Source organism: Phaenicophaeus curvirostris, chromosome 1 (genome assembly GCF_032191515.1).
Source record: "Phaenicophaeus curvirostris isolate KB17595 chromosome 1, BPBGC_Pcur_1.0, whole genome shotgun sequence".
NCBI lineage: Eukaryota > Metazoa > Chordata > Aves > Cuculiformes > Cuculidae > Phaenicophaeus > Phaenicophaeus curvirostris.
Window position 1 is genome coordinate 135,652,502 of NC_091392.1, and position 12,440 is coordinate 135,664,941.

Genomic DNA, 12,440 nt, shown 5'->3' on the forward strand with positions numbered 1-12,440 from the left:
ATGAGTAAAATACAGGACCTGAAAAAGAAGACAATTATCAACCTTAATTTAAAAGGGAAGAAAACTGACTTCAATGTCCTCTTTTTGATGATTCCAAGATCCCTCCACCAACAAATACATCTTGTTATCCTAAGCAATCTGACAGAAAAAAAATAATTTGCAGAAATAAGTATTTGGAAATTAGGACAACAGCTGGTCTCATAATAAATGTGTGCTTCATTAGGAACCAGTTTTAATAAACAAATCTCATTAAAAAAGAGAGGGAAATTGGAATCCTTATTAGTTTCTGATCTTATCAAAGGATGAAGAAAAAAATGGGGGGATGGAAATAGGACTAGCTGATTAAGACTTACTGAATTTAAGGTGAGTATAGAAATAACAGAAACCATGTTCTTTAACAAAAACATGGTAAGAAAACATTTTCTAAAATTATTTAGTATTAAAAATCTAATGGTTTTTTTGAAAATATATTATGATTAAAATCTATAAAAAGAAAGATTTGTCCAGTGCTTAAAACAATTTTATGTGGCCAAAGCTGATGCAACAGTTTAATGCTGAAGTGTTTGTAGGTTCTTCTGGGAGGTCATTCATGCAGAACATGCTTTTTGACCTCTGCATCCTCTATCTTCTTGTCCCAGCCTTCCTTGCAGTCTCCTAGATGACAGAAGCTACAGTGTCAACAGCAGCTGGAGATGTTGAAAGACGGTTTTGAAGTTTCATTTGCACTCATACTTTTCTTACAAAACATTGCTTATTCAACTTTCTCCTTGATCAACACCAATTTAAGCTAAAACTGTTTTCAAGACACTGCCAAGTATTGGACAATGATCACACAAGACCTTCTGATCACACTTATGAGAGGCTCAAGTTACAACAAAACCCAGGTTGTCATATGTGTGGGGGTGTTTTATTGTGGTTGTTAAGAAGTACATTGTGCTGGAAAAGTTAAATCATTGACAAATCTGCATTCATGAACTCGTTAGTAATAGGAAAATACTTTTAAAAGTCTATTTATTCCACAGGCTCTTGGGATTCTGGTTCTGCACCTCATCTTTTGAAGTCAGCTGATCTGATCTACTTCTCTTCAGATATGTTAATAAACAACTCATTTGTCACTTGGAAAAGGAAATGGGTATTTGCATGAAGGGGAATGTGTCTCTCCACACTGTTGCAGTGCTTGAGAAACCCAAAGATGAAAGCTACTTCTGTCATGCCCAGGACTGTGAGCACAACTTCCCACCTCAAAAATGCTGACTGCTATCTTTTACAAGTCTTCATGATTCACTTTTACACTCCAGTTTTCTAAGTACAGAGTTAACAATCTAAGCAACTTCAGTTTCTTTTCTTTTCTTAAGCCAGATCCTTTGGCACAATTTGCTTTTCCAGTGTTTCTCCAGAATCCCGAGGATAAGATAAAAAACAAAGAGTAAATATGAAAATAAGATAAAAAAAGCTGCATCCTGAAAAGATATGAAATCAAATGTGCATAATATTCATTTAGGAAGAGGAACTCAGGAAAATACTCAAATGTTATGAAATAAATGATAATATACAGATACCACAGGCAGGATATGTAGGAAGTCCATATTGTTATCAATTATTTGAGTTACTCCCATTACAATCTACAGTCTACTTATCTTGAAAGCTGAAGAAAACTTCTGTGTATGCAGTTAACGCAACTATAAATGTAACTGAAGTTGAAGGTGATAACCTTTGTTATTTATTTTCTAAGTCAGGGGAAGATTTCAGTGCAGCTATTTTATTTTTTAACCAAAAAAAGCAAACCTCTTGACAGGAAAAATGGTTTCATTGCACGGGTGGATGAGGTGCTAAGGGGCATGGTTTACTGTTTGATAGGAATGGTTGGACTCGATGATCCGGTGGGTCTCTTCCAACCTGGTTATTCTATGATTCTATGATTCTACGATTTTCTTTATTTTCTTTAATTTTAATTAAAAATAAATATTCTGGACATCTTTGGGGTTTTTTTTCTGGTTTGCTTTTGTGTGTCTTTTTTAAAGAGAAAGAATAAGGAGAAGTCTGGAAACCGCACAGACAAATTCACGTACAATTTGACTGATTTGAATATGTAATTTAAGAGGGGAAGAAGGAAGGAAAAGTTCTCCCCTAGGGAGAACTCTGGTCAGAACACATATCCTGGCCAACAAGCAATTACTGGTATGCCGTCAGTATTAAATAACGACAGTAATCTAATCAAGTCTGACCCCAGGAACCGACAAATTGCAAGCATCATAGCTACTTCCAGAAGCCAGGGAAGGCAAGTGCCAAATTTTGCCTATTCTTTTCTCTGCCAAGAACATGGTGCTCAACATAATCAAAATATCAGCCCATGGCAAAACCATAACCAGTTTCTTCTTTTAGTCTAAGAAACTACAGTCCAAAGATTACTTTTGATACACAGGAAAAATCTGTTCTTAAAGACAATGTAGTACAGTTGTGTGCTTCTCCAATGAACTTAGAGGGAAACCTCAATACTACTGAGAAAGTGTTGAAGTGACTTGATGGGGAACAGTTATTCCTATGCTTCTTAGGATTTATCAGTCTTACTTTCAGGTAACCCCAAAGTTTATTGCAAATTGTTTAAACTAGACAAAAATAGCTGCATACATTAGAATATTTTTTCCTCTTTTAATTATTTCATATTCTTCATCATTCTGACACAGTAAGTATTTATTTCTTAAAAGTATTTTCCTTACACAGAATATTCAGTTCATAGAATTACTATTTTCAAGGCATTCTTGATGTGTGTCAGATGCTACAAAATCAATACGATGCTCTGGATTTTTCAGGATTCTGTATTCAAGGCAGCAGCCGATCTCTATCTTAACAAACTTCCAGGATTTCTGTTAAGCTCCAAATCTCTTCTAAATAAGGGCGTTTATGTAAAACTTCAACAGTCACTTTCACATTTCAGCTTAGAGTGCACAAAACCTTATGTGCAAATCCCTGTACAATTCCAACTGCCATTCATTGACTTTCTTGTCTTGGCATTATTATCCCTAAATGAAAATTAACTCTTTTCTGGTTCCCCCGCCCAGACCAAAACAATCTGTTTCAAACAAAACTAGCTGAATACCACAGAAGTCATTTAGTAGGATCAGAATGGCCTGATTTGCAACTCTGCATGTCTCAACACTGAATTTAATCTCACTGCTTGCATTTACCAGACAGTATTGTAAGGAGAGGCCTTTCAGAAGGAATGTTATTATGCTGAAACTAGAGAACTAAAAATACGTATTAAAGTTGCTGATTTTTTTAATACAGATGATTTGAACAGAACATGCATTATAGACAGTGTTTGTACCTGTCATATGTCTAAAAAAAGGAAATGAATCTCAAGGGTATCTAATGAATCTGAACGTGCACAAGTCCAAGGGACCTGATGAAATACATCCACAGGTCCTGCAGAAACTATTGAATGAGGTTGCTAAGCCACTATCTATCATATTTGAGAAGTCACTGAAGTCCAGTAAGCTTCTACTGACTGGAAAAGGGGAAACATCAACTCATTTTAAAAATGCAAAAAAAGAAGACCTGGGGAACTACAGGCTGGTTAGTCTCACTGCTGGGCCCAGCAAGACCATGGAGCAGATCCTCCTGGAATCTCTCCTAACAAACATGGAAAATAAGGTAGTGGTTGGTGCCAGCAAAGAAAGAAGGGGACAGGCTTGATGGAGCTCTGACCAACCCAGTCTAGTCGAAGATGTTCCTGCTCACTGCTGGGGGTTAGATTATATGACCTTCAATGGTCCATTGCAACTCAAACTATTCTATGATTCTATGACCTTACGTTATTGTCGTTTTAAGCTTATTTATATATATATATATAATTTTTTCATATAATAATTTTAACATTGATTTTCTATCTCTCTTTGTGCAGCAATTGTTACAGCTATACTTTTAATTTGTAGTAGTCTTTTACAGTTTAGGTCTTCTGAAATGATGATCAACAATAAAAGATATCCTTAGAGAAGATTCTGTACTGTTTTGGAAGATGTCATGCTGAAATAATAATAGTATATTGACCTATGGTTAAAGTCAGTATGGAAAACTGTGTTCTAGGTGTGCTCATTCATTTCTTTCCACTCTGTAAACCTGACAGCTTTACTTGGTGGTTGACGCGAGTTCCCATCAATGCTTTGTGAAGCACCAAAGGTCTGAATACTTCCAAATTTTTCACTCTATGAAACTCAGGATTGGGTATGGGATCTTCAGAAAAGCAAAATTGAATGGTAAGTAATCTTTCCATTCCTAAATTACTTCGATATCTCAAATAATTTTTCTACTCAACAGGACCATTGTGAAAGTCTGTTATTCTTTCTGTGAAAGCATGCTCCCTCCCACTCTGTGTTCAACCTGAACTGCTCTTATATACCTTGTTTCACATTATGTTATCACCTTTCCTTTCACCTTTGTGGTGCATAAAATTATCATCCACCCTGACATTACCTATATCATTTAAGCATTTTATGTTTCCACTAAAGCATAACATATTACATTTTGTCCTTTTGGCAGTATCAATAAAGGTTGTGTCAAGTTTCTAATTGGAGATTATCTTTGACACTTTGAAGAATATGAAAATGTTTTGTTCCCACAGGTCAGTATTTTAAGGGGATATTCTACTCATCGAATTACATTCTGGATGTGAGGACAGTTGTTTGTTTTTCTTGTTAATTTTCCCTAAGTATCAACATATTTTATCATCCTTACTCACTTCTTTCTTCCACATGTATTTTCTCAGGTTTATCATCAGCTTCAACAGTCAAAACTACCACTGCACTTAATCAACTCTTGTTCATTGTTTCACTCATTCAGTTGTTTCACTCATTCAATTGTGCTGGTGCAATTATTTGTTGAGCTGTGCTATGGTTTAAATCAGAGAAGAGGGGGTGGGGGGGCGGGGAAGAAAAAACCCACTGGGTTATTTTCACTTTGATTAATTCCTTAATTTGTTTCATATCATCCCCACCCCTTCCCTTCCCCCCCCCCCCCCCCCCAAAGTATTCTATAAATATAATGAAGAGGACAACCTTACAAACAGCAGATGTAAGAACAGGTAACAAAACAGAAGGAACACTGTATAATTTTTATCAATGACCTGGATGAAGGCGCTGAATGCACCCTTTGCAAGTTTGTAGATGACACTAAGCTGGGAGGAATTGTTGATCTGCTGGAGGGAAAGGAGATTTTTCAAAGGGATCTGAACAGGCTGGACTGCTGGGCTGAGACCAATGGCATGAGGTTTAACAAGGCCAAATGCCGGGTCCTGCAACTTCTGGAACTTAAACTTAGGCATCTGCCAGAATACAGAATATTAATTATATCTTTTGAGGATGCAGATTTTGAAAAATGGCACCTAAAATAATACCTAAGTTCTTTAATGTCACTTAAATTTTTCAGTCCTTTTTTCATCAAAACATTTTCTTCAATTCTACTAACTTTAGAAATTCTGTGATCAGAAAAGCTGAAGCTTCCAAATTGATTGATCAAGAAGATGGTAAATAAGTAACAAAAGCAACTTTATAGATTGCACTGAAGTAATAAAAGAGTAATTGGACAAGATGAAAAATAACATCCCTACTGTAGAATATAATGTGCACCAAGTGATTTAAAATAGAATATTTTTTTTTTACAATGAATTCCCGTATGAGCAGAAGAAGAGAAAAAGTGTTTTCCTTCTTGAAAAACTGAAGATTTTTATTGGACTGATGACTAACTGCCATTGTCAACATTTGCATAAAATTTCAGAAATAAATTAGACAGGTAACACTTTTGATGTAATGTACCTCTCATATGACGTGCACTATGATTTAATATAAATAGGAAAAATAAAACAATTGTAATTGCTATATATTTTATACTATTTTTCTTTCCTCCTCTATATATTGCTTGATATCAGCATACAGAATCCACTTATGACCACATATTTGAGAAAAAAAGAGCAGCCATAAAATATGTTCAATAAAGCAGCAACTAAAATATGTTTTATTTTTAAAAAGTATTCTCAAGTGTCTGTAAACATTATATAGTATGTAAATAAATCTAAGTGCTGTTACATACTATTTATGCTAATAGTAACTAAATAATAGAGCAGCTAAGAACCAAACAAAATTTTTGCTCACTGTGCATGTGGAATATTATTTTGTTACTGCTGTGAGAAACTTATAAACCAAATTGATAACGCAAAAGAAGACAGGGCAACCAGACACAACTGGACAATAGACAATAATATGTTATTTTTTCTGAGTTTTCTGTCTTCTAGGCTGAATTAGGAAGAATAAAATTAAGTAGCAAGGAAAAAATTGAAGAACATAAAAAAGTTGTATTAGTGATGCCAAATGGGAAATGGCAATGGGAAGGGATGAACACTGCTCATGAAGAAGAAGGGACTCAAAGATTAATTTAGGTTTTTTAAAGAATATAGCAGATGAACAGATTGCTACATTAATGAAACAAGAATGGCAGAATTATTCACAGAATGTCTCGCTGTAATAGTGGCTGAATTCACTAATTTGCTTTATATTTATATAGCATCATAGAATAATTTAGATTGGAAAAGACATTAAGATTATCAACTCCAGTCACAAACTTAACAATTCCAAGGCCACCACATGTCCCTTAAGCACCACTTCTACTTATACCTCCAGGGATAGTGACCCTTTTGACCCTGGCAGATGATCTGCTCCATAACCTTCACAGGCAACAAGGATGGAGTGACAAGCACAGAGTTGCCCAGATTCTTCTTATGGTTGTTCTTGTTGATGGTCATCAAACTTGTTGATCTCCAGTCAAGTGGACCTCCAAAGCGTTAGGTCTATTTAAAGAAGTCTTAGAAGATTCGTAAATCTCAATTGGTTCAAATTAAAGTGAAATAACAGCAGCAAGTCTTTTCAATAATTTATTTTATTTAGCATTTACATCATCTTCGACCATAACTGTGACTATTTGGAATCTGGTGTTGGCTTGGAGGAGAAAAGGGAATAAAGAGAGATAGAGAGAGAAAAGTAAAGAGAGAGAAATGAGTGTCACCCCTCTTTGGCTCCTGAGGCAATTTTCTGAGGTGTCTGTCTGCCATCAAAGTCTTTAGTTGCTGATCATGTGCCTGGTCACCCAGGGAGACACCTTTTACAAAGCACTATTCCATGCAACTTCCTCCTCAATTAGTATGAAAGGCAGGGGGGAGGTATTTCTCCTTTCAACTTATTGTAATTGAAAGGGAGAGGAGATGTGATGGAGGCATAATTTCTTTCTGTGCATGTCAGGCAAGGATTCTTAAATGTCCATGAGGGTCTTTTTGTATTGGTTATCCCTCAAAAATCTAGGCAAAGTGTACATTTATCGATTAAGTCTGGCTTCTCTTCTACTCTGAATGGCTGGTCTTCAGGAACTCAGTTATGGGTACTAAGTCCAATTTTCATTACACACTGTTCCTCAGTACAGTTCCTGTTATCGCAGCAACCAAAGCACAGAATATCCTATCCAATGTTTAGGACATTCTTACCCATCCAAGCTGAAAGTATTTGAGATATTTTAAGTGAAGAAATGTCTTACACACAGTTAATCTGGAATGGCTAAATGATGGAAAGTGGCTTGATGAGGACTTCCACTAGGTTCCTCAAGTACCCCTGGCTGTTTCTTATCTGGGACCATAGAATTGTGTGCGTTTAAGTGATGCAGCAGATCAGTAGGCATTTCCTCTTGGATTATGCGAGCTTCATTCTACTCCCTTTTCCTGTCTTCCAGTCTAGGGGTCTGTGTACTCAGAGAGCAATGCATTTTACTGTTAAAGACTGAGAAGGCATTAAATAATTCAATCTTTTCCTCATCCTTTCTCACTGTGTCCCCCCCAGCTTTCTCAATAAAGGATGGAGATTCTCCTTAGTTGTACTTTTGTTCTTAAAATGTTTATAGAAACATATTTTTTTTTTTCTATTTTATGGCAGTAACAAGATTAAGTTCTAGTTGGGCTTAACCCCTTCTGGTTTTCTTCCTGCATAACCTTGCCTCCTGAGTTCTGCTCCGTCTTCCAAACTTAATAAACTTGCTGGTTTTTTTCTTGAATTCCAGCCAAAGATCCCTGTTCTGCCTGACCAGTCAATCTTCCCCACCAGCACATCTTTTGGCACACAGGGATGGCCTACTCCTGTTTAGGGTCATTTTTATGCTGTTTGGTAGATCTAGGAGTAAGATGTAGTTATGGCGGGGGTGGAGGGAGGGTTAGGAGCATGTAATTTTACTTGTAGATAATTATACAGGAGAATGCAGAAGCTATACCACCTTTTGATGTGCTCAGTGCTTCCCAATCTTTCCTCAGGTACCTGTCTTTAGACAGCAAACAATTTGGTACTAGTGTTTACATTATTTTTTTGTAGTATTATTCTCATACTTAAACTCTTTTGTTTACTGTAAATGAGATCTGTACATTTCCTGAACAGGGGGAAAGCTAGATTTTTTGTTCATGTATAATAGTCTACAGTGTAGATTACAGTGCAGATTAGTAATAAACAGAGGTGAACAGTTTTTATCCTCAAGGTACAATACAAGGGCAGTGGAGATGCCTAAACATAGTTGACTGGAGACATTGTAGATGATGCAAAGCATCCAAGAAAAAAGCTAGGACTGGTGGATGAGACATGGATCTATGGGACACCAGCATCTTTCTGAGGATGCAGCTCAGGGCCAAACATGATATCCCAGAGTATCTTAACTGTCATATATATGTAGACCCTTGAATTCCTCTCCTAGACCACTTGCCTGTGGTTTAGAGGCAGTAGGTTTCTTCTTTCATTTGAACAGCGAGAATCAAAGGTGACTTGAAAAAATTGTGGGTACATTATATTTCTTCCCATCTTATGTGCCTTTGACAGCAGCTAGCTATAAACAGGTATAAATGAGTTTTTAATGCTCCAGTTGGCAACAACTGACCCTTCAGATGGTTGTATAATATGCTTTCAAATAATCTCCGCAGGGCTGTCATTTGAAAAGGAGATTTGCCATGGCCTTATAGCAACTTGTGATTTATGAATTTCTCTGAACAGAATTTACAAGGAAATTGGATATCATTAAGAAGCAGCTGGTTTTACCAGGTCTGACCTAGGTCAGAGTGTTAATGATTATGTTTGCCTGTCACAAGTAAATTGCTTGTGAATGACTTTATGAGGCAAAATTGCTTTAAAATAGGCACTGGTGATAGCATGCTGCAAGTTGTTAGCATGCTTGCTGACCACAAAACTATAGAAGGTGTCTAATATAATTCCCAAATGAAAACAAACAAACAAAGAAACAAATAAAAATAAAGCTATGCAACACACAATATTTTACCTTTTTTATATGCATTTTATAGGAAAAAGGAATACACTATCAATATGTATGAGGCTATCTATGAGCATTAGAATACTCTGTAATCTAATGTCTAAATAAATAAATTAATATATAGAAGAATAGAATCATAGAATCATAAAATCATAGAATAGTTAGGGTTGGAAGGGACCTTAAAGATTATCTAGTTCCAAACACCTGCCATGGGCAGGGACATCCCACTAGACCAGGCTGCCCAAGGCCCCATCCAGCTGGGCCTTGAACACCTCCAGGGATGGGGCGTCCACAACTTCCCTGGGCAGCCTGTGCTAATGCCTCACTACTCTCATCGTGAAGAAATTCCTCCTTACGTCTAATCTAAATCTGCCCCTCTCCAGTTTATACCCGTTCTCCCTTGTCCTATCACCAGAAGCCTTTATGAATAGTCTCTCCAGCTTTCTTGTAGGCCCCTTTCAAGTACTGGAAGGTCACTATAAGGTATCCTCAGAACCTTCTCTTCTCCAGGATGAACAAGCTCAACTCTCAGCCTGTCCTCATATGGAAGGTGCTCCAGCCCTCAGATCATCCTTGTAGCCCTCCTCTGGACCCCTTCCAACAACTCCACATCCTTATGTTGAGGATTCCAGAACTGGACACAGTACTCCAGATGGAGTCTTACAAGAGAGGAACAGAAGGGCAGAATCACGTCCCTCAACCTGCTGGCCACACTTCTTTTGATGCAGCCCAGGATATGTTTGGTCTTCTGGGCCGCAAGTGCACATTGTCAGCTGATGTCAAGTTTCTCATAGACCAGCACCCCTAAGTCCTCCTCTGCAGGGCAGCTCTCAATCACATCATCCCCCATCATGTACTGAAATCGGGGATTGCCCCAACCCAGGTGCAGGACCTTGCACTTGCCCTTGTTGAACCTCATGAGGTTCTCACAAGCCTGCTTCTCCAGCCTGTCCAGGTCCCTCTGGATGACATCCCATCCTGCCAGTGTGGCAACTACACCACTCTGATGCAGTACTCCAAAGAAATATTATGAAGTTGTTTTCTGCATGTCGGAGCTTTAGTTTCAAACAAGAATTTTATTTTTTCCAATATGTACACTCTAATGGATATAATTTTGTACTATACAAATTCTAAATTTATCAAAATAAAATGAGTTTATTTTGGTTTAACATGAATAATTCTTTAAACTCTGAAAGTGTATCATCCTGAATATCCAGTTTATCTGCTTTAAGATGAGCTTCACTTCTTTTTATTCTATTTCTTCCACAATGATGTCTCAAATACTTCTCAAAAATTCATTTGTATATTACCAGAGAAATATACACAGTTTGTAGAACTCTGTAGAAATTATAACATTCTAACCTTTGACTCTCTGCTTCTTTTATGAGAGGGATGGATATTGACATCAGCAGGGTATCTCAGTACAGGTAATGGATTTCCATGGAGACTTACCGTTCTGCACCATCATTCTTTCTTCATTTAATTCTGAATTCTTCAAATTCCATGCATTTATACACTGAGTGCTTTCTTGAATTAAAACTTTGAAACCCTAAAATGCCCAAAAGAAACTATGAAAAACCTGTATTTATATATCATGTATTTTATACTCATACTGCAGGTCGGGCTAAGTCTGGAGTTTCATTTTCAACTCCTAATTTTCCAGCATTTACTCTGTAAGCCAGAATCTAAATTAAACTAAAACAAAACTGTTGCTTTAATTTAATCCATTCGCAGTATTCTATTATATAATTAGAATAAATGTAGCTTTATGTTGTATTACTACTGACAAACTCTTTGCCAGGAAAATTTGTGGAACTCCCTGCTATATATACTAGGCCAGAGTCTTTTGTACCCACTGTAAGTAACATGCTTTCCACCAATTCCTGCTGAAACCTTATGCCACAAACAAAATGAAACATTACTCATTCTAAATAATAGGCCCGAAATTCAACTTAATTTGTGTTATTTTTAATAAAATTGTAGTATGTTGCAATAACTCAACAAATAGTTTTGCCTAATAAAACTGTCTAAATTGTATTGTGTTATATACTGCTTGAGCTGACCTAGTTACTGTTGCTGTTTGTTTAATAGCTGGACAAAGATTCACGTAAAGACTCCGTGTTTCTAATCCAAAACTCTTCAAAAATCAAAAGAAGTCTTTCAATCAGGCCTCCAAAAGGTTTTGGTTAAGCATTGTATAAAGGATTTAAAATAAACTCATTTTCATCTAAACATGGCCAACATTACAGCAAAAAGAATTAAAGACTGTATGTTGTATACAAGGTACCATTAGACAATCCTCCTTGCTCCAAAAATCCAAACTGAACTTTAATATGCATATAAGAGGTAATTCTTGTTTGTTAGAAATTCATCAAATTATATTTAAAATAAGACAATAAAAGTTTGAAAATTATTCCATACAACGGTAATAGAAGAAGGAATCTATTACTTCACAATAATGCTTTTTTAATTTTCAGCTACTATATTCCCATAGGAAGCAAAATGTTATATGCAGCCTTTATATTGTCCTGTATCATTTACTCTACTATATTTGCAGTTTATCAAGATTTATTTTAGTTTAAAAAATATGATGATAATGATGAAGAAATTTTGCTGTTCTGGTCCACCTTTTCCTCCTGATTGAATCTTCGGAGAAGTTGCAATGATTAATATGTGAGAATGCCACATTTCCAATAGCAACATATTTTCATAAACAAAGGGCTCTGAGTTAATTCAAGGTACAAGAAGACAGAGAAGTTGGCTGAGGAGGCAGAAAACTGCATTTTGATCAAAAAGATATTGAGTATGCCTTTTCTTGCATCCCTAAAAAAGAAGGTTCTCGGAAATCATCTCTTAATTGTTGATGACTCAGCAAAAGACTGAATTCTGCACAGTTAGTTAAAAAGATAAACTCAACCAACCAAAAACCCCCTACAACTAAGTGCTTTTTCCATTTACATCTTGATTGCATACAGTTTTGTGTCAGCAACAGTCAGCTATTGATAACCTGCTGTGGGAATATAACGGAAGATCATTGAGGAGGAACTATAACATGCTCAAGTGACCTTTAAGCTGGGATGTAGAAAAACACATAAATCATGCTAATC